The sequence below is a fragment of the Canis lupus genome, chromosome 2 (assembly GCF_003254725.2).
Source record: "Canis lupus dingo isolate Sandy chromosome 2, ASM325472v2, whole genome shotgun sequence".
Taxonomy (NCBI): Eukaryota; Metazoa; Chordata; class Mammalia; order Carnivora; family Canidae; genus Canis; species Canis lupus.
In genome coordinates this window covers 8,592,686-8,613,467 of record NC_064244.1, presented here as the reverse complement: position 1 = coordinate 8,613,467, position 20,782 = coordinate 8,592,686, and the positions used below count along the sequence as shown (strand labels likewise).

General features: G+C 48.2%; 1 long non-coding RNA gene across 4 annotated transcripts; it reads left to right on the top strand.

Moving 5' to 3' along the window:
- Window positions 1–226: 226 nt before the first annotated feature.
- LOC112670317 (uncharacterized) lies at window positions 227–10,245 on the top strand. 4 transcript variants are annotated; one of them, XR_004814086.2, is made up of 3 exons: window positions 235–948; window positions 1,526–2,183; window positions 2,562–10,245. It is a non-coding gene; the product is annotated as an uncharacterized LOC112670317 (long non-coding RNA). The 4 variants fall into 4 exon arrangements; XR_004814088.2 differs by having other exon boundaries at window positions 241–948; window positions 1,526–3,468; window positions 3,744–10,245; XR_004814087.2 differs by having other exon boundaries at window positions 247–948; window positions 1,526–6,694; window positions 7,402–10,245.
- The last annotated feature ends 10,537 nt before the right edge of the window (window positions 10,246–20,782 follow it).

Here is a 20,782-nt window from a genome sequence, read left to right as displayed (position 1 = left end):
ATCTTCTCGGGGTGCCTGGCTGGCTCAGTCAGTAGAGCATGCAACTCTTTTTTTAAAAAGATTATATGTATTTATTCATGAGAGACAATGAGACAGAGACACAGGCAGAGGGAGAAGCAGGCCCCATGCAAGGAGCCCGATGTGGGACTCGATCCCGGATGCCGGGATAATTCCCTGAGCCGAAGGCAGATGCCCAACCGCTGAGCCACCCAGGTGTCCCTATAAACCAATTTTACCTAAGAAAATAGATGTGGGAATATTAAACAAGTTACTAACAAAATGAATTTAATAGGATATTAAAAGAATAAAAATTAGCTTTCAGTTTCAGTTTGATCAGTATGAAAAACTAGATTCTTTGAAGGTCCCTCCAATCCACAACAGAACAGAACCTGTCTGTGTGGAGGCCGAGAAAAATCAAGGCCATTCCACCTCAAGTTCAGTGTTAGCACAAGTACAGCCATCCCAGGCCCCTGGGAGTAAGAGCTGAACTTTACCTTACTTCATTTACAGGAAGAAAACAGCTTACAGCTTAACGTCCTAGAAAGCCCCATATTAGAATAAGAACAGAGCCCAAGCCAAGGGCAAGAAGCCCCTTCTATTATTAGAATTATTATTATTATTCTATTAGAATAAGAACAGAGCTCAATACCCTTGAAAGCCCCATATCAAAATGTAAACAGAACTTGAGAAATTCCTCCGCCCCTTCTGGAGGTCCCCTAGACCAGCCTATAAAATACTAAACTGAAACCCACCTCGGGGTCCAAGTCCCTGCTCTGCTGTGTCGGGTATACTTGGACCCAAGCTCGAGCTTGTAAATAAACCCTCGTGTGCTTGCATCGGTTTGGCTCCGCGGTGGTTTCTCGGATTTGCAATCTTGGGCACAACATTTGGGGGCTCGTCTGGGATCCGAGAGCCCTCCAGGACCCCATCCGGAGGGTTTCACGCGCGGTGAGTGCGCTCAACTTTTTCCACCATTTGCGCTCATATTCTCTGAGAGCTCTACTTGTAGGAATTCCAATCTGTATTGGGTTGGCATTGGCTTAGGCGGACGTGCTGGCGGGCCGTCAACTGGGGGTCTTGAGGAGATGTCCCTTGCCCCCACTGGGAGGACAGGGTCCTCATCTGTAAGGAGGACGGAGGTCCTCATGTAAGGAGGGCTGGCTGCCAGCCCTCTGGGTTGCTTTTTGTTTTGTCTCCGTGGCCACACTGGAACATTTGTCTGTTACTGTGTTCTTGTTACCTGTTTGTGTGCTGGTCTGTGTTACTGTGTTCTTTTTGACTGTGTTATTTGTTAACTGTCATAACTGTCTGTGCCTTGGTGTGGACGGGGGACATAATGGGGCAAATGCAAACCACACCCTTGTCTCTTATGCCCTCCCACTTCTTGGATGTTAGGGAAAGAGCTCGTATTCTGAGCATAGACATACGGAGAGAGAGATTCCAAATTTATTGCATATCAGAATGGCCAACCTTTGACATGGGATGGCCCCAAGAAGGAACTTTTTACCTACCTATTATCTTACAGGTTAAGGCTGTGATCTTCAGGGACAAACCGGACGGCCACCATGACCAGGTGCCCTACATCCTGGTCTGGCAGGACATGATTGAGAATTCCCCTCCTTGGGTAAAACCATTTTTGCTCCCCAAAGCGCACAACGGCTAAAGGTAAGGAGAGACTGGGTCCACCGCCAGACACTAGGGGCAGGTCTCCAGGCTGCCGCGTGCAAGCCTACCAATCTGGCCGAGGTATGGTTATGTAAGACAGGGTAAGGACAAGAGTCCAGCAGCCTTCTTAGAGGGAATACTAGGAGAGAAGAGCTTGCAGGATTTATAGTAGCAGAAAGAGTCAATAATAATAAAGTCCGGAAGAGGAACAAACCAAAGTAAGTGACTGGCAGACCCGAAACCTGGCCAGGATCCTGCTGGCCACAACCATGGATGACCCACAGGAAAGACGGAGGCACCTCAAGAAGCTGGCTTCAGGGACAGGTAAGGAGGATGACCCTGGTCCCTGTCGGGAGCGCCCTAAGCTGAACAAAACCCAATGTGCTTATTGCAAAGAAGAGGGCCATTGGGTGAAAGACTGTCTTAACAAAAGACCTAAGGCCCCTGCCAAGATCTTGGAGATGGAGGACCTGGACAACTAGGGGAGTCGGGGTTCGGCACCCCTCCCTGAGCCCAGGGTAAGTCTCAGAGTGGAGGGGCAACCTGTTGAATTCCTAGTGGACACTGGGGCACAACATTCATTTTTTATTACAACCCCAAGGGAAATTGGCAAACGACTTCATGGGTGCAAGGGGCCATGGGCACCAAACAGTACTCATGGACTACCCAGGGAACTGTGGATCTCAGCATGGGCCGGGTATCCCACTCCTTCATGGTCATCCCTGAGTGTCCCTACCCGTTGTTAGGTTGGGATTTGCTCACCAAGATGGGGGCACAAATTTGTTTCTACCCCGAAGGGGCAAAAATCCTAAACAAGGAGGGGCACCCTATTCAGGTGCTTGTCCTGAGTTTAGAAGATGAATATCGTCTCTATTGTCTCCACCAAACACCCTCAGCTCCAATGACTGACATTGACCGTTGGCTGCAGGAATTCCCCAAGCATGGGCAAAAACTGGGCCGGCACCGACCGGCCATATACATAGAACTAAAGCCGGGGGCAGACGCTGTCAGGGTCCGCCAATACCCCATGCCTCTCATAGTGCGTAGGGGAATCACACCCCGCATACGGCTACTACTGGACTCAGGCATATTGAGGCCTTGCCAATCGGCATGGAACACTCCCTTGCTGCTGGTTCGGAAACCACACTCTAACGATTACAGGACAGTCCAGGACTTAAGGGAAGTCAACCGGCGAGTAGAGGATATGCACCCTACGGTCCTAAACCCATACACCCTCCTCTATTTAAAAGATGCCTTTTTCAGCCTGCCTTTAGCACCCAAGAGCCAAGACCTCTTCACCTTTGAATGGATGGACCCTGAGAAAGGCATCAGTGGCCAGCTCACCTGGACTCGACTACCACAAGGATTCAAAAACTCACTGACCATCTTCAATGAGGCCTTACACGAAGACTTGGGTGAGTTCCATTCCGAGCACCCTCATTTGATATCCTGTTGGTGGCGGAGGACCAGGACGCATGCTTGTGAAGCACCAGGGACTTGCTACAAACCATAGTGGCTCTAGGATACTGGGCCTCAGCTATAAAAGCCCAGATCTGCAGAGCAGAGGTGAGCAACCTTGGGTACAAATTAAAGGATGGACAAAGATGGTTGATGGATGCATGGAAGGAAACCGTCTTAAGGATCCCACAGCCACAAACTGCCGGGATGGACAGAGGCCTTTCCCACCAAACATGCAGCACAGACCGTGACCAAGAAACTGCTGAAAGACATCTTACCGAGGTATGGCTTTCCTGTTAAGACTGGATCAGAAAACGGCCCAGGATTCGTCTCTAAGGTAACACGGTGAGTGGCACTAGTACTTGGGGCAGATTGGAAATTACATTGTGCATATCCCAGAGCTCAGGACAGGTAGAGGGGATGAATAGAACATTAAAGGAGACCTTAACTAAATTAGCCCTGAAGACTGGCGGGGACTGGGTGACTCTCCTCCCCTTTGCCCTATATAGGGTGAGGAACTCCCCATATAAGATGGGACTGAAAAAAAAAAAAAAAGATGGGACTGACTCCCTACAAGGCCATGTTCGGTATTTCTCCACCTATTATCCCCAACTTAGCAGCAGGTCTCCAAGGTGAACAGCCTCTGGCATGTTGGAATGTGAAGAAGGGTTCCATGTGAACAGCAGTTGAACATGGGTCAGTCAGTCCTGAGAGATGGGCGAGCGCCATTCTGAAGGGACGGGCGGTGGCCTCCGTTGCCCTCAGCCGATCGGAAGGGAGTCGGGTTCAGATCCCCGAATCCGGAGTGGTGGAGATGGGCGCCTAGGCGTCCAGTGCGGTAACGCAACCGATCCTGGAGAAGCTGGCAGGAGCCCCGGGGAGAGTTCTCTTTCCTTTGTGAAGGGCAGGGCGCCCTGGAATGGGCTCGCCCCGAGAGAGGGCCCGTGCCTTGGAAGCGTCACGGTTCCGGCGGCGTCCGGTGAGCTCTCGCTGGCCCTTGAGAATCCGGGGGACAGGGTGTAAATCTCGCGCCGGGCGGTACCCATATCCAAACCTGAGGTGCTTGCTGAGTTTGATTACCAACTTCTTTTCTCCCTCCAAATGTCACAATGAACTCATAAGCAGGTGTGGCCTAAACTGAGGGCCCTCTACGAGACTGGGCCACCCCCCGGGTCCCCATTGATACCGGCCAGGTGACTGGGTGTACGCACGGAGATACCAACACCAGACACTTCAACCTCACTGGAAGGGACCCTACATCGTGATCCTGACCACTCCCACCGCTCTCAAGGTCGACGGGATTACTCCCTGGGTCCACTACACCCACGTCCGGCCAGCTGATCCACAGGCTGTTCTCAAGGACTTTGTTCCAGAATGGAAAAGCCAACCGGACAAGGACAATCCCCTAAAGCTAAGACTGTGCCGTTCTCACTTACCCCACTAATGTTGCTTCCCCGTTAGCCATTTAAAAATGTGCACCCAATTCAGCCTTGCTTTTAAAGTCTTTTAAGGGTTAAAAAGATGGGAGCATCTTAACTGCAGAGAGGCTTTTGCAGGCAAGTGGGGGGTGCGGTTATGTGTTGCCCCAAATGAGGAATGTTGCTTCTTTACTGACCACTCAGGAATAGTCCGGGAATCTATGGCAAAAGTCAGAAAAGGTTTGGCTAGACGTAAACGGGAGCAAGAACAGCAACAAGGTTGGTTTGAATCATGATTTAATCATTCCCACTGGCTCACTCTGAGACCAGCCTGGACCCATGATTGGGTCCTTCCTTAGGTTCCTCTGAGAGGGGGAAATGTGGAGGCCAAGAAAAATCAAGGCCATTCCACCTCAAGTTTAGCGTTAACACGAGTACAGCCATCCCAGGCCCCTGGGAATAAGAGCTGAACTTTACCTTACTTCACATACAGGAAGAAAACAGCTTACAGCTTAACAACCTAGAAAGCCCCATATTAGAATAAGAACAGAGCCCAAACCAAGGGCAAGAAGCCCCTATTAGAATAAAAACAGAGCTCAATGCACTTGAAAGCCCCATATCAAAATGTAAACAGAACTTGAGAAATTCCTCCACCCCTTCTGGAGATCCCCTAGACCAGCCTATAAAAAACTAAGCTCAAACCCACCTCGGGGTCCAAGTCCCTGCTCCGCTGTGTAGGGTATACTTGGACCCAAGCTCGAGCTTGTAAATAAACCCTCGTGTGTTTGCATCGGTGTTGGGTTCCTTGGTGGTTTCTCGGATTCGCAATCTTGGGCACAACACCTGAAATATACTGATTGCTAACGTACAAGACATAATAGAAATCTCCAAGACACGTTGGAGGTGGTGAGAGCAGGACTCTAATAGGAAGTGAGGGCCCTAAGCATTCACAGGTGCAGGGAATGGTTAAGCCAACATCACTTGTCCATTCAAGTATTTATTTAAGAAATATTTTAAGGGGTACTTGCTGTTTGCTGGGCTGTTTTCTAGAAACACATACTATAAAGTTTATGTGGAAGGAGTGTTCTTTATGAACAGTGAGACCAGTATGGCTGAAGAGGAGTGAGGAAAATAATAATATACAATGACCTCTCTGCTTTTTCCAATATGATGAATTAAATGGAGATATATTGAGGACACCAAAATTTGGAAAAATAATAGAATCATAGAATGAAAATGAGAATAATAATTAGAATTAGAAATTGCAATGAAGCCAAGGAAGCAGGGCTACTTATTGTAGGGAGAGCTCCTTGCTCTTCTCCAATTTTCTCCTTAGTTTGTGTGTAGTCCCTCTGAAGCATGTCTTCCTTCAGGTTGATCAAAGAGTCTGAGTGGTTGGGTTGGCTGTAATTGCATTTAGGAAAGGAAAGGGGCACCTGGGGGAGCTCAGTGTCGAGCATCTGCCTTTGGCTCAGGTCATGATTTCGGGGTCTTGGGATCCAGCCCCACGTTGGGCTCCCTGCTCAGTAGGGAGCCTGCTTCTCCCTCTTCCCCTTCCCCTGTTGGTGCTCTCTCTCTCATTCTCTCTCAAGTAAAGATAGAATTGGAAAAAAAAGGAAGGAATGGAGCAAATGTCACATCACCACCAGCACATACATCCTGTCCTGACCCATGAAGCTTAAAAACCAAGTTGAAAAACATGCCCAGGTAGGCACTCACACACGTACAAAGGTGGAAACCTCCGTCTGAAGGCTGGTTGATGACTCCAAAGGTATTCTTGGTGTACTTACAGGTATGTTGGACACACCATTAGTCTCGGGGGTTTTAGAGACCTGTTCCTTATAGATTTGTTGAACTATATTGGACATCTGAAATTCATCTAACACTATATATTAACCATACTGAGATTAAAAAAAGAAAAAAAGCACAAGGACGTTTCTCAAAAGTTATCAGTCATGGCTTGATCCTGTCCTGGCATAAGCTGTAAACAGCATTATCCATCCTCCCTGATGCATGAGTGATTTGAACACATCACATTACCAGTGACCTTCTGAGTCCCAGTCTACCGACCCCCTGGCATTATAAGGTGGCCTGCGAGATGCCACTGGGCTTGACAACTCCACGAAAAGGCCATTTTCTCAAGACACCGTCAGGTGAGGAATTCTTCAAAGACTCAGTAGTCCACAGGCTTGCTTTCTACATATGTCCAACCTCCTCTCCTCATACTTTCCGAACTTCCTCCCATCTTAGAACCCGCTAAATGAGAGTTCCCCGAATCTAGCTCTAGGGAGCAAGAGGGGGGATGGCCAGCTTCTCACATGCTCTGAAAAGTGGGGGCGGGGGGCATCCCTCGGGGCTGCGTCCCGGCCTGTGTGAGGGAGGAAAGTTTGTAACTGTGAAGTTATTCAAGACAAGGTCCTGGGGTGTTGGAACAGGATATGTTGAAGTCTGACTCTTTATCCTCCTCCCAGAGAGTTCTGAACAAAAGAATAATTCCTGTTTCATTCAGATGCCGATTATCAGGGAGGGGCAGTAAGAGATGAGGGTGGAGGGAACATTCTTGGTAATCTGAGTATTTGGCTGATTGGTAACTGTTTACAGCTTGTTTCTTTCTAGTGCGTACCCCTTGAAATCATTTTCTTTGTAAATGTTAAAAGCCATATGGAAAAAAAAAAACAACCTTGATTACTCTTCATTGTATTTCAATCAGCAGCATGTCAGCCTCTGAATAAACTATAATTCCTTCGTGTCTGTTGAGGAGAACATTTAGACCACATTTAAAAAAAAAAATACCTTGGTAGGGGTCTCAGGAACAATTAGCAATTAAAATAATCTATTTTCTACACTTCTGTATCAACAGGCCGCTTGATTGAAGTCAGCGTCTCAGGCACAGCTTTGCTCTGGAGCCTCATCCTCCCCAATTCCGAGCTGCTGGAATCACTGGAAGTGTCTTAAGTGTTCCCAAATTTATAAATGAGTCATTAATTTTGGAATCGAACTTGATGCCTTTTCCAGAGAATATGCTTCCAGGGGTCACCAGTACTCCCCTCAAATCTCCACTGCGAGGGACTAAAGAAGATGCCTGGCCAGGGCAGAAGCCACCAGAAGACCTGCTGCACCTGTGCCCTCCCCTACCCGCCTTCCCCCCCAGCCACGGCCTGCGCTTTGCCTAAAGATGCTACTCTGCTGGGGTTATTTCCAGAGCAACAGATGCCCAGCACCATGAAAAGTGCTTTTCTACAGATAAAAGAGAATGAAAAGTTACTGGGTCCAACAGCAGAGAGACTAAACTGAATCCCAGAAAGACTGAACTAGTTGGTGACCGCCCTGGCATGCAAGGTTCCTGAACCTCATACCAGTTTCTCTCTCCTCCCCTGGGTGGTCTTTATGGGTGGGAATTGGGTTAGGCGGTTTCTGTCTTGGAAAAGCAAGGTGTTAACTTTGCACAGCAGTTCGGGTGTGATCCTGATTTCAGGCAGAGGAATAGACTTGAGGACTTCTCAAGGCCATGGTCTGGCCCAAGAGTCTGAGAACTCCAGAAAATGGGGCAGGGTCCATACAAGTGGGTGGCCATCCCACACCGCCTCATACCCCACCCTCCACAACCTGCCCGGAGACCAGACACGGAAGCTTACAGGAGCTGGGCCAGAACTTGTATGAGGTGGGAAAGGCACCACCTCACTGCTCAGGAGGCACCCATGCTGACACCTCTACCGGCAGCTGAGGCTGAGATTCTGCAGCCCAAGTGCCTCTGTTGCCTCGCCCTTGTCCCCGCAAGTACTCCAACAGGGGTAGGAACAGGGGACAAAAATGGCAAGGGGCAGAGATTGATATTGAGAAGAGTCAGCAAGACAAGGTGCAGCAGAGAAGGAACATCCCCAACAGGAACCCAGCCATTGCACCTGGGCCCGAGTCTGAGTCAGAAATGAAAGGGAGGGTCCCCTTGTAGAGCCACTTGGGTGACTCGGTGACTGTTTCCACCGTGCCTAAGACGTTCACCATTCCTAGAGCCTAGGCCAAGCTGTCTTTTCAGGGTCAGAACAATGACTGCAAGGGCAGAACCACTCCCTGGAGCCTCTTCCCTGGGGTCAAGAACCCTTGAGCCATCTAGAAGCAGGCAGGACTGGACAGCCTGAGAGTCCCCAAGTGCCAGGACATGTCGGGATATGGTTATACCATAACCCTCTACAAAATGTCTTCAGTGGGTGGGTGAGGCCTAGACTAAACGAAGTTCAGCGACACTTCCAGAATGTCTGAGCTAAGCATCGCAGTGCTTTGCCATGAACAGCAAGCCCCCAGAGCCCAGGGACGCCCCCCTTCCCCCCCAGCCATCACCGATCAGTATGCACTTAACAAAAGTGGCTCAGGCTCATTCTAAAACAAACAGGCTGATAGTTTATGAGGCAGAATAACCAAATTGATGAAAATGATAGTAAAAAAGCACTAAACAGTAAAAAAAAATCCACCTTTTATAAGCCCTTTTCACTTCTATGATGTTTTTAAAATGTAGGAGTGCTTGCATGAGAATTGTAATATTTATGAGTCCTAGGACTATTTCATGAATTCATGTAATTTTTTAGAAAATTGTTTCCAAAGTGGGGCATTTTTTCATTGCAATCAGTATGCTTCCTCTGTTTGCTTAACAATGCTTTCTGTGAATTTAAAATTTCCTCTTTGGTGCTAAGTAAATCTCTGAAAGAATGTTGATCAAAAATTAATCTTTCATATCACTAGTATTTTTATCATTGTGTATACACTCCAGGACTGTTTGTGTTGAAATGTATCTTCTTCAAGTAATATTGTCCACTGTCTCCATTACTTTGCTTTTTTAGATTGATACATATTAATTTTCAGTGAGGAATTCCTGCTTTACTGTTATAAAGAAGAGACAGCTAATTGTGTGCTGTGCCTGCCAGCGAGAAGAGGGGTCAAGCCCACGGGAGGAGATGTCTTGGGCTCAGCCAACGCTGGTGGTGTAACTCCTGTTCTTGTACCTGCCTTCGTTGTTCTTTGATGCACACCAGAGTATTTGCTTTATAAGCAGAGGACCCTCAGGCTCCCTCAGCTTTCCTTCTGGCCCCTGGACAGGGTGTCAACCATCCGAGGAAGGAGTCCTTTTCGTGAACATCTCTATACACTCCAGACAAGGATCTGAAGCCAGAAGCCAACTGAGCTCTTCAGGAGATACTTAGGGAGAGTGGCACGAGGACAGGGGCAGAGGGAGGGAGATGGGATAGCATGGTGCTGGCGCAGCCGTGTTCCCAGTCTCTACGGATGTCCTAGCCCTGTGCTGCTACCTCCAGGGACAGTGGCCTGGTGTGGTCAGTACTGATGTTCTCAGAGCAGCCAGCGTCTACCCAGCAGGGATGCATCAAGTTTGTCACCAGGGACCCTCACACCAGCAGGAGTTGCACAGCTGGGCAGAGAGGGGCCAGCAACCAGCTCTGGTGACTGCGGCTAACAGACTGGTTAGTGTTGCCTTCAAGGGCCCCTTTGGAGACTCCTCCAAATTACGGGAGACATAAGGATTGCTATGTTTAGGGAACCTTAAGTTATTGTAATCTGGGCATTAAAAATGAATGGGGGGCACCCGGGTGGTTAAGGGTCCCACTCTTGGTTTCAACTAAGATCATGATCTTAGGGTCATGAGATAGAGCCCCTCACCCTCTGTGCCCCCCCCTTAAAAAAAATGAATAGGACTTCATGTTGTCACCACAGGCTAGTGAAACCTGGGTATACCCAATGTACCTATAATGATTGTAATGCTAAATTAAGGTTATCCAAACAAAACTTTTCTTCCCTCTTTATTCTAATTTTTATAGTAAAAATTATAGTAAAAAACTGACATTAAAAATTAATTCAATTAAAACCTCACTGAGCTATTTCCTACCTATGAAATCAGCAAAAGCCCAAAAATTTGCTAACATACTCTGTTGGCGAGACTGTGGAGAAACAGGTCTCACAATACAAAATGGCACAACCAGTTTAAGGGCAGCTTGACAGTATCTACCAGAAAACCTTCACCTACCCTTTAACCCAGCAATGTCACTCCTAGGAATTGATCCCAGAGATACATTGGCAAGGCTGCCCAAGGGTAATCACTGCAGTACCGTCAAGGGAAGCAAGACTGGAAATGATCCAAATGTTCTTCCATAGGGTGATGGTTGAATAAACTATGCTTGGGCACATAGTGCCCAAAGTGGAGTATTGTCCAGTTATAAAAGAAATGAAGAGGGATCCCTGGGTGGCGCAGTGGTTTGGCGCCTGCCTTTGGCCCAGGGCGCGATCCTGGAGACCCGGGATCGAATCCCACATCGGGCTCCTGGTGCATGGAGCCTGCTTCTCCCTCTGCCTGTGTCTCTGCCTCTCTCTCTCTCTCTCTGTGTGTGGCTATCATAAATAAATAAAAATTAAAAAAAAAAATAAAAGAAATGAAGAATATCTCTATATGCTATTCTGGAGAGATCTTTAGGATATATTGCTAAGTGAAAAAAAAGCATAGTAGAGAAAAATCTGGGTGGTATCCTACTATTCATCTAATTAAGAGGGAGATTTCTTCAAATAAGCCTTCCTTTGTAGGTTTGCATTGGAAACTATGATAAACTATTTCACATAATTCTAAAAAAAATTAAATTTAAAAAAAGTAATCCCCAGGGACTCCTAGGTGGCTCAGTCAGTGAAGGATCTGACTCTTGATTTTGGCTCAGGTCATGATCTCAGGATTGCGGGATCGAGCTCCAGGTGGGGCTTTGTACTGGATATGGAGCCTGCCTAAGATTCTCTCCCGGGCACCTGGGGGACTCAGTCAGTTAAGCAGCTGCCTTTGGCTCAGATCGTGATTTCAGGGTCCTGGGATAGAGCCCTATAGGGGCTCCCTGCTCAGTGGGGAGTCTGCTTCTTCCTCTCCTTCTGCCCCTTCCCTGCTTGTGCTCTCTCTTGCTATTTCTCTCTCAAATAAATATATACAATCTTTAAAAAGACTCTCTCCTGTCACTCTCCCCACCACCCCCTGCATCCCCACTTGAGTGCAAGCATGCATTTTCTCTCTCTCTTTCAAAAAATAAAATAAATAAAATAAAATAAAATAAAATAAAATAAAATAAAAAAGCAATCCCCAAATAAGACCAAAGTGAAACAATGTGTCTAACTGTGCATCATGTTAGTGGCATAGCTACACAGGCACAATTTTAAGTGATTCTAAAACATGATAATTTGTATATCCATAACAGGCTATTTACTCCCTAGGACTAAGAACTGTGCAAAAGAAAAAATTAAACTACTTTCAGTATTATGTTTTGGGCATATGAGTAATTCTGTTGGTGTCATTGGGAACTGGGATCTTCAGTATGGAAGAAAAGAGAAACCCATATAAGATTGATAAGGTTAGGTAAAGACCCTGTGGTTTTCAATTTGAGTTGGAAATACCAGTATATAATCATATTAAACTCATTATGTTTTTATCTTAAAAAGATCATTTCCTAACTCTATCCATGAAGAGGCCTAAAGACGAGCAGCATTCCCATGTCGGTAAGCAGTTCGTGGTCTCTAAATATTTCCCACTGAAAGAACCAGCTGGTTCCTTGAAGAAACAGATGAATCCAGGGGTAGGACAGGAAAGTATAAGAGGAACCTGGAGCATTCCGTCACAACCAGATGGCAAGAGGCTATCAAACACTTAACCAGGATCGTGACAAAAACACTTGAGGTCCAACTTGAGAGGGCCCACATGTTTTAATGATGGGACAATCTGAGGATTATATGATTAGTGTCTACACGAGAGTAAAACAGTTCAAGTGTGTGTAAATCTTGAGTTCCTAATGATAAAAATAAAGCATCCATTGATCCACTTCTGAGGGTATTAGGTAACCAAGTACTTATTTTGAAAAGTACCTGTGTCACCCCAAAATTCATGTGTTGAAACCTGGTGCTCAATGTGATGGTATTTGGAGGTGGGGCCTGGACAATACTTATGTCGTGAGGGTGCGGTAATTGTGTCCTGACTGAGACTGGTGGCCTTCTAAGAGATTCCGGGGAGCTCCCTTCCTGTTTCTGCAAGATGGCGGTCTGCCATCCAGGGATGGGCCTTCCAGACATGGAATCTGCCAGCACCCCCATCTTGGACTTCCTGGTCTCCAGCGCTGTGAGAAATAAATTTCTGTTGTTTATAAACCACCCAGTCTACTGTATTCTGTTGTAGCAGTCCACATGGATTAAGAGAGTGGCAAATAAAAGGAAGGACTCAAGCACTGATCCTGCCTTTCCTATAGGGACTGTATTCGGGGGTCGTCAAATCTTTGATTTTGGAGAGGTTTCTCTTGAGAGAAGTAATCCAGATGATAAATAGATATATCATTCTGCACCACTGTTTTGCAGTCCCTAATGAAAGGATGGATCCAGGTAATCATCATCATCAAAAAAAAAGAGAAGCAGTTATTTGAAGTAATCTTACCCCAGAATTCCACACTGAATCTGATGACACTCTGACAGCTGACTCTTCATACCCCCTGGTGTCCCTGGGCCAGTCTCCAGAGAAGATGAGCTCCAGTGTAGCTTTCCTGAGGATGAGAAGGGAGGGGAAAAAAAATTATTCCTCTCTCTTTCAGATGGTTACTGAGAATTCACCACCTGTTGGGCAAAGCGCTGAATATTTGATCTATATCATCTCATTTAATGTCTACAACAACCCAAAGGGATAGGTATTGATATTCCCATTTCACAGTCGAGTAAAAGTAGCCAAGTTGAGATTCAAAGACCAGATTGGTCTTTCTGTTTCCCAAATCTGTGTTTTTGGCACAACTTTATATAGAATGTGGACCCTCTGCCTTCATCAAGTTATGTGTCATGGATCTAACAACCCAGGCCCATCTTCTGCTGCACATCCTAGCAGCAAAACTGCTGCCCCAGGAGAAATGGCCAAGCCACCCTGCAGAGGCAAGAAGCCGCTTTTAGTCAGTGCCAGGTTTGCCCCTGGCTGGGTCATCCGCTGGGCCGGGCCCCATCACCGGGTGCGACTGGACGCCGCACTTCTAGGCCACTTGAAAGATAAAACCCAACCACAGGAAGCAGCAAGAGGAGTTTGGGACATGAACACCAGCCAGCTCATAAAAATGTGCAGGAGGGGCCCTGAGAGAACACAGCTGCTGTCCCAGCCCACGTGGAACTGGCAGCCACTCGAGCACCGGGCACAAGTCGGTTCTCCCCACGCGCCCCTACAGGCAGCGGAAGGGCTGGCCCTCCTGCTCCCTTGCTGCCCTGGCACTTCGGTGCCCTCCCCAGGAAACGCTGCGTGTGTAGACAGCTTTACTCCAAACCTCCACAAAGCCTTTTATCAGTGTGTCAAACGCTGGAAAATAAAGAGAGAAAGCAAGCATGGAACTTCTCTTCTTCGGCTCCAGACGTTGGCCTTGTTCTGACCCATTCCTGGCTGTGCTCCTTCTCCCCTTGAGAGGGCGGGGCCCACATGGACCCCCTTCCTTCCCCTCTTGGCCACCTAACCCTTGGGCTCAGCTCACTGTCACTTCCTTGGGAAAAGCCAGTGGGCTCCCAGGTCCCATCCTGCCGTCGCACATCCCCGACGTTCGCAGATTACCCATTGCACCTGCAATTCTTGAATTATGTAATTATTTACTTTCTTCTTCCTGTCTTGGTGATGAGCTGCAAGTGACTGGAGTGGTTTCCCAGCTTCGGCCCCCCCACAGCCCCCACCGCTCCTGGGAGGAACTGGCTGCGGGTTGAGATGGCAAGTCTCCCCATGGCCTCAGAAACCAGGGCCTGACGGCGCCTTGCCATGGAGCAACGGGCCCGGAGACCTCTCCAAAGGCAAGCAGTCCTCTTGGTGGAGGTGACGGGCTCGGCGGGGGACTCCCCAAGTCTCTCATGGTCACTGCTATTTTTGCAGGACCTGCAGGGTACCTGGGTCACAGTAGGTGCTCGCCAAATACTCCACTGGATGGCTGACCGGTGTTGGATGCCTGGTAGCCCGGTCACAGGCCGCTCCAGGAGTTTCTGATGTGCGTGGTTAGGCTGGACCTCTGTTAGGGTGCCCTGCGCCCACATTGTCCTGTCTGTGTCCTTTCCTTCCCCAGAATGTCCTAGTTTGGAGCACCATGTATTTGGAAGCCCTAGCAAAAGAGCTAGTCCAAATTCTTTCCGTTGAATAAATATATCTCAGTAAAATGAAATCATGTCAAGGTATTCCTGTTTTTTTTGTTGTTTGTTTGTTTTTAATATTTATTTATTTATGATAGTCACAGAGAGAGAGAGAAAGAGAGAGAGAGAGAGAGGCAGAGACACAGGCAGAGGGAGAAGCAGGCTCCATGCACCGGGAGCCCGATGTGGGATTCGATCCCGAGTCTCCAGGATCGCGCCCTGGACCAAAGGCAGGCGCTAAACTGCTGTGCCACCCAGGGATCCCCGGTATTCCTGTTTTTGAACCAACTTTTACAGGGTTTAGCCAAAGCTCTTTTCAACATACTCTGACCTAGAGACAATGACAGACTTTGTTTTTCTCTTCTCTGCAGAAAGTGGTCAGCTACTAGCCCACTCCTGCCCCATGTGTTCTTTCTTTTTTTTTTTTTTTTTTTAAGATTTTATTCATAAGAGACACACAGAGAGAGGCAGAGACACAGGTGGAGGGAGAAGTAGGTTCCATGCAGGGAGCCTGATGCAGGACTTGATCCCAGGACCCTGGGATCATGCCCTGACCCAAGCAGACGCTCAACCACTGAGCCACCCAGGTGCCCCCCGATGTGTTCTAAAAAGAACCCAATACCAACCCAGATTCTTCTTTCTGAAGGGGAAGGGGAGAGTCAATCATAATTCCATTTTTTTCAAGCAGCTAGCACTCACGTCCTGGGCGGAAACATCGGCCATCATGCAGGCAGGGGTGAAAACAGCTCACTCAGGACTGTAAACTCCTTTCTCACATCAATTCTAGATTCAAGAATTCACATGCTGGGCAGCCCCTGTGGCTCAGCGCTTTAGAACCCCCTTCAGCCCAGGGTGTGATCCTGGGAACCTGGGATCAAGTCCCATGTCAGGCTCCCTGCATGGAGCCTGCTTCTCCCTCTGCCTGTGTTTCTGCCTCTCTCTCTGTCTCTCAAATAAATAAATAAATAAATAAATAAATAAATAAATAAATAATCTTTAAAAAAAAAAAAGAATTCACATGCAAATCACTTTTTCCCCCTTCTACGAGAGTAACAAATGTTCCATCTGGAAAATTTAGGAATAAAATCTAAATCACCGTAACCCCATGCCCAGAGGTAGCCCACTCTGAACATGTTGAGATCCTTTTTCTCCCATGAAAATATATACTTTTTAATTTTAGAAAACAAAAGCACGCCTGGGGAGCGTTGGATAACAATTTAACACAGGAAGTATAGTGCAATCAGACATATCTGCGCTGTTCACCAGCAGCCTGGATGTTTGCGAACATCTGGTAATAATGTAAGTTGCTTTGTACGTGTGTGTGTGCGCATGCGTGCGTGTAGTGTATGTGTTTACATTATTTAAATAAAAGGTAATAAGTGTGCAGATTGATCTGAAACCCATTACTTCCAGTCCACAGCGTTTAGACTCCACGTTGATACGTGCAGCTCTAGCCGGCTTGCTTACGCAGCCGTAGAACATTCTGTTGTGCGTATACATCACATTTCACTTATGCCTCTGTTGTTAAATTTTAGGGGGTAGCCACTCTTTTGCTATCATGACCATGGCTGCAAGGAAACCCCCCTGCAAGTTACTGGGTGCCCTCCTTCAAGGGCTTCTTTTTTTTTTTTTTTCTTTAATTTTTATTTATTTATGATAGTTACAGAGAGAGGGAGAGGCAGAGACACAGGCAGAGGGAGAAGCAGGCTCCATGCACCGGGAGCCCGATGTGGGATTCGATCCTGGGTCTCCAGGATCACGCCCTGGACCAAGGGCAGGCGCCAAACCGCTGCGCCACCCAGGGATCCTTCCTTCAAGGGCTTCTTAAGATGTGTATGCAGAGCTAGAATTGCTGGGGGAAGGGTATCAATATCTCAAGGTGACTTGTTTTTCTTTTTTTTTTTTTAAAGATTTTATTTATTTATTCATGAGAGACACAAAGAGAGAAAGAGAGGCAGAGACACAGGCAGAGGGAGAAGCAGGCTCCATGCGGGGAGCCTGATGTGGGACTCGATCCCGGGTCTCCAGGATCACACCCTGGGCTGAAGGCGGCGCTAAACCGCTGAGCCACCCGGGCTGCCCTCAAGGTGACTTCCAAGGCGGTTGTGGCGACTATACTCCCTGCAGCAGCAGATAAACGTTCCCACTGCCACATTTCTTCGTCAGTGCCTGGGGTTGTCAGGTTGCTTACACGGTTGCCAATCTAATGGCCTAGAGACTGGTTTTCACTCTTTCTGCATTACCCTTCTTCCCGGGATCGCCTGTGAATCTGAGCCACACGCTGCACTTAATGTACCTTGAACACCTCCTCGCATAAATAAATACCGTCACACCTAATTTCAAAGCATGATTATTTTGCATGCCAGCGCCACTGTTTAGGTAGCAAGTGGCCCACCGTGGACGTTTCCACTCGCGCTCCCAGGAGCCTGCCATGAGAAACGGCAGCCGGGAGCTTTGACAGCCCGGTAGCCAAGAGCACGGACTTCAGATTCAGACACAACCTGGCGTTGCCCTCCAGGACCCACCACTGGCCAGTCCTGCAGCCCTGAGGGGCCCCCCTGGGAGCAAACCAGACTGGCACCCCCCTCTGCAGGCTCACAGTGCACAGGGCCCCTGAAGCCAGCTGCTGTTGCAATCCTGAGTCTACCACTTACGAGCTGTGTGGCCCCAGGGAAGTTCCCTGACTCTTCTGTGCCTCAGTTTCCCGTGTGTAAAACTGGACACAATAATAATTGGACCCAGCTCAGAGGGCCGTGAGAATGAGGATAGAACAGAATGGATGGCTTAAGCCCAGGCCGGCACATAGGAATATCTAGCACTATTTATGTGCCCACTCTTCAATCAAGTTGGAATAACATAGAATGGGCGCCAGAAAAGGAACCTCCTAGGGGCACCTGGGGGGCTCAGTGGTTGAGCATCTGCCTTCGGCTCAGGGCGTGATCCTGGGGTCTTGGGATTGAGTCCCCCATGGGGGTCCCCGCAGGAAGCCTGCTTCTCCCTCTGCCTGTATCTCTGCCTCTCTGTGTGTCTCTCATGAATAAATGAATAAAATATTTTAAAAGGGGGGGCGGGCATCCGGGTCATGTCTGATTTGCCCAGACAAGGAGGCGAGGCTCGGAGGAATTAGAGCTTGGCCCGAGAGGTTGCACAGCTCTGCTCTCAGGTCAATTTGTGGGAACCAAAGGGGAGTGCGGCCCTGGGGGTGCTTTCTCTGGGGCCTCCAACTGAGTCAGAGAGGAAAGCTGGAATGCCAAGAATCTCTAAATTCCTTCCACATCCCAGATGGTTCCCCCAAGGGATGGCCCTGCAGCCTGTGCTGGCTCTCAGGCACCCTGGGGCTGCAGTTTGCTCCAGGGCACAGCCCGGTGACAGCCTGAGGTTCCCAGCACCTCCCCGGAGTGGAGCCTGGTAGGTACAAAGCTCTGCCTTCTGCATGGGGGACTGAGGCCACCAGAGAAGCCCTGGGCGGGGGGGGGGGGGGGGGGGGGGGGGGGGGGGGGGGGGGGGGGGGGAAGAACAGGCCTAAGAATGCAAGGGGCCGGGCCGCTAACCCCTCGAGACCCCAATACCTGCCACTGTTCCTGTGATTTGTTGTCTCCCCCGGAGGCTGGGGCCCACCTGGGCCAGGCCCTACAGCAAGGGCGACAGCCAGGGGACCGGAGGGGACACCACCACACAGCCTGGATGCGGAGATCCGCGGCTGGAGATCTTTACCCTCCCACTCCTGTCCTTTCTCTGCTCCTTCCCAGAATAATTTTTAGGGTTTTTTCACTGAAGAACACAACGGGACATTTCCAAAAGGCAGTAGTTATAGTTTTCCTTTCAGGGTAAATCACTTGGGTATCAAGAAGACCTCTGGAGATTCTTTTCAATCCTATGTTCCTCTTGCTAGGACATCTAGGAAAGTGTTGGAAAACTATCTAAACCACTAGACGTTTTAATCACTGTCTGTACTTGCTCTGTGGTCACAATAACGACAAGTGCTGGAACTCTTTTGATTCAGTTGAAAAAGTCTCTCCTTTTCAAGACCCTTCTGGAAAAAAAAAGAATGTATACCTATAGAATTTGTGTATATATATATATATATATATAATCTATTTTGTTTATAGATTCTATTATACATGTACATATATATGTGTATATTTTTGTATGTGGTTATTTAATTGTTTAATTCAAAACCTCTCTGGATTTTTTTTTAAAGATTTTATTTATTTATTCATGAGAGACATACAGAGAGAGGCAGAGACACAGGCAGAGGGAGAAGCAGGCTCCCTGCAGGAAGCCCGATGTGGAACTCCATCTGGGGATCCGGGGATCATGCCCTGGGCTGAAGGCAGATGCTCAACTGCAGAGCCACCAGGGATCCCCCTCTCTGGATTTGAAATCAACTTTACAATTCATAGTTGACCACTAAAAAACACGTTAAAAAGGCAAAATGCGGGCAGCCCAGGTGACTCAGCGGTTTAACACCATCTTTGGCCCAGGCTGTGATCCTGGAGCCCCAGGATCGAGTCCCACATCAGGCTCCCTGCATGGAGCCTGGTTCTCCCTCTGCCTGTGTCTCTGCCTCTCTCTCTGTGTGTCTCTCATGAATAAATAAATAAAATCTTTTTAAAAAGCCAAAATGCTTAACGTGCTCACTCTAAGTTTGCAATACTTTCTAAGATAGTCCAATACTTTCTAAAATAGTCATCACAGAGGAAGACAAACCATGAGAGACTCTTAACTCTGGGAGACAAACTGAAGGTCACTGGAGGGGAGGAGGGTGGGAGGAGGGGGTAACTGGGTGACAGGCATTAAGGAGGACATGAGACATGATGAGCACTGAGTGTTAGACATAACTGATGAATTACCAAACTCTACGTGTGAAACTAATGATGAACTAGACGTTGGCTAGTTGAATTTAATTTAAAAAGGAAAGATAGTCCAGTTGAGAGTTGGATCTCAAGCCACAGACTTGGGAAGATCGGGAACAGAAGCAGGAGGCCATGGCGCTTTGGCGAAGCCAGGGCTGCGACGTGACAGTGACACAGGTGCAGGGAGAGGCTGGCTGCGGTGAGGAGGAGGGGGGAGCCAGGTGACCCTCCGATGCGAAGGTTGTCTCCACAGAGTGGGAGGCTAAGGCAGCTAAGTCAACGAGCTCAAAATTTTTTCCTGTAGAGCCTGAGCCAGGTTCTGGGGATGCAGTAAAAGCAAGTCTGCCCTGTTGCTGGTGAGGGGGGAAGAAGGAAGCTTCCAGACACATGTGACAGGCTTGAAGGAAGTACTGGGCAGCGTGGGGGGAAATCTTCTGTTCCTTCTCCCGATGCAGACAGATTGCAGTTCTCCCTCCTGTGAATCTGAGCTGGCCTCAGTGACCTGTGAATGTGACGGAGGCGATGCTACATACGTCTGGGGCTCATTTAGAAGATTTGTGCCCTGCTGGGGATTTACCCCAAAGATACAGATGCAGTGAAACGCCGGGACACCTGCACCCCGATGTTTCTAGCAGCAATGTCTACAATAGCCGAACTGTGGAAGGAGCCTCGGTGTCCATCGAAAGATGAGTGGATAAAGAAGATGTGGTCTATGTATACAATGGAATATTCCTCAGCCATTAGAAACGACAAATACCCACCATTTGCTTCAACGTGGATGGAACTGGAGGGTATTATGCTGAGTGAAGTAAGTCAATCGGAGAAGGACAAACATTACATGGTCTCATTCATTTGGGGAATATAAAAAATAGTGAAAGGGAATAAAGGGGAAAGGAGAGAAAATGAGAGGGAAATATCAGTGAGGGAGACAGAACACGAGAGACTCCTAACTCTGGGAAACGAACTAAGGGTGGTGGAAGGGGAGGTGGGTGGGGGGTGGGGGGTGACTGCGTAACAGGCACTGACGGGGGCACTTGATGAGATGAGCACTGGGTGTTATGCTATATGTTGGCAAATTGAACTCCAATAAAAAAATAAAAATAAAAAAATAAATAAACAAAAAAAGAAGATGTGTGCCTCGGTCGTCTCGAAAACTTGCTCGGCAGGGAGCCAGCCGCCACAGAAGACATGCCACCCCCTGGGCCTGCCATTCTGGCGAGACCCCACTGAGGGTCC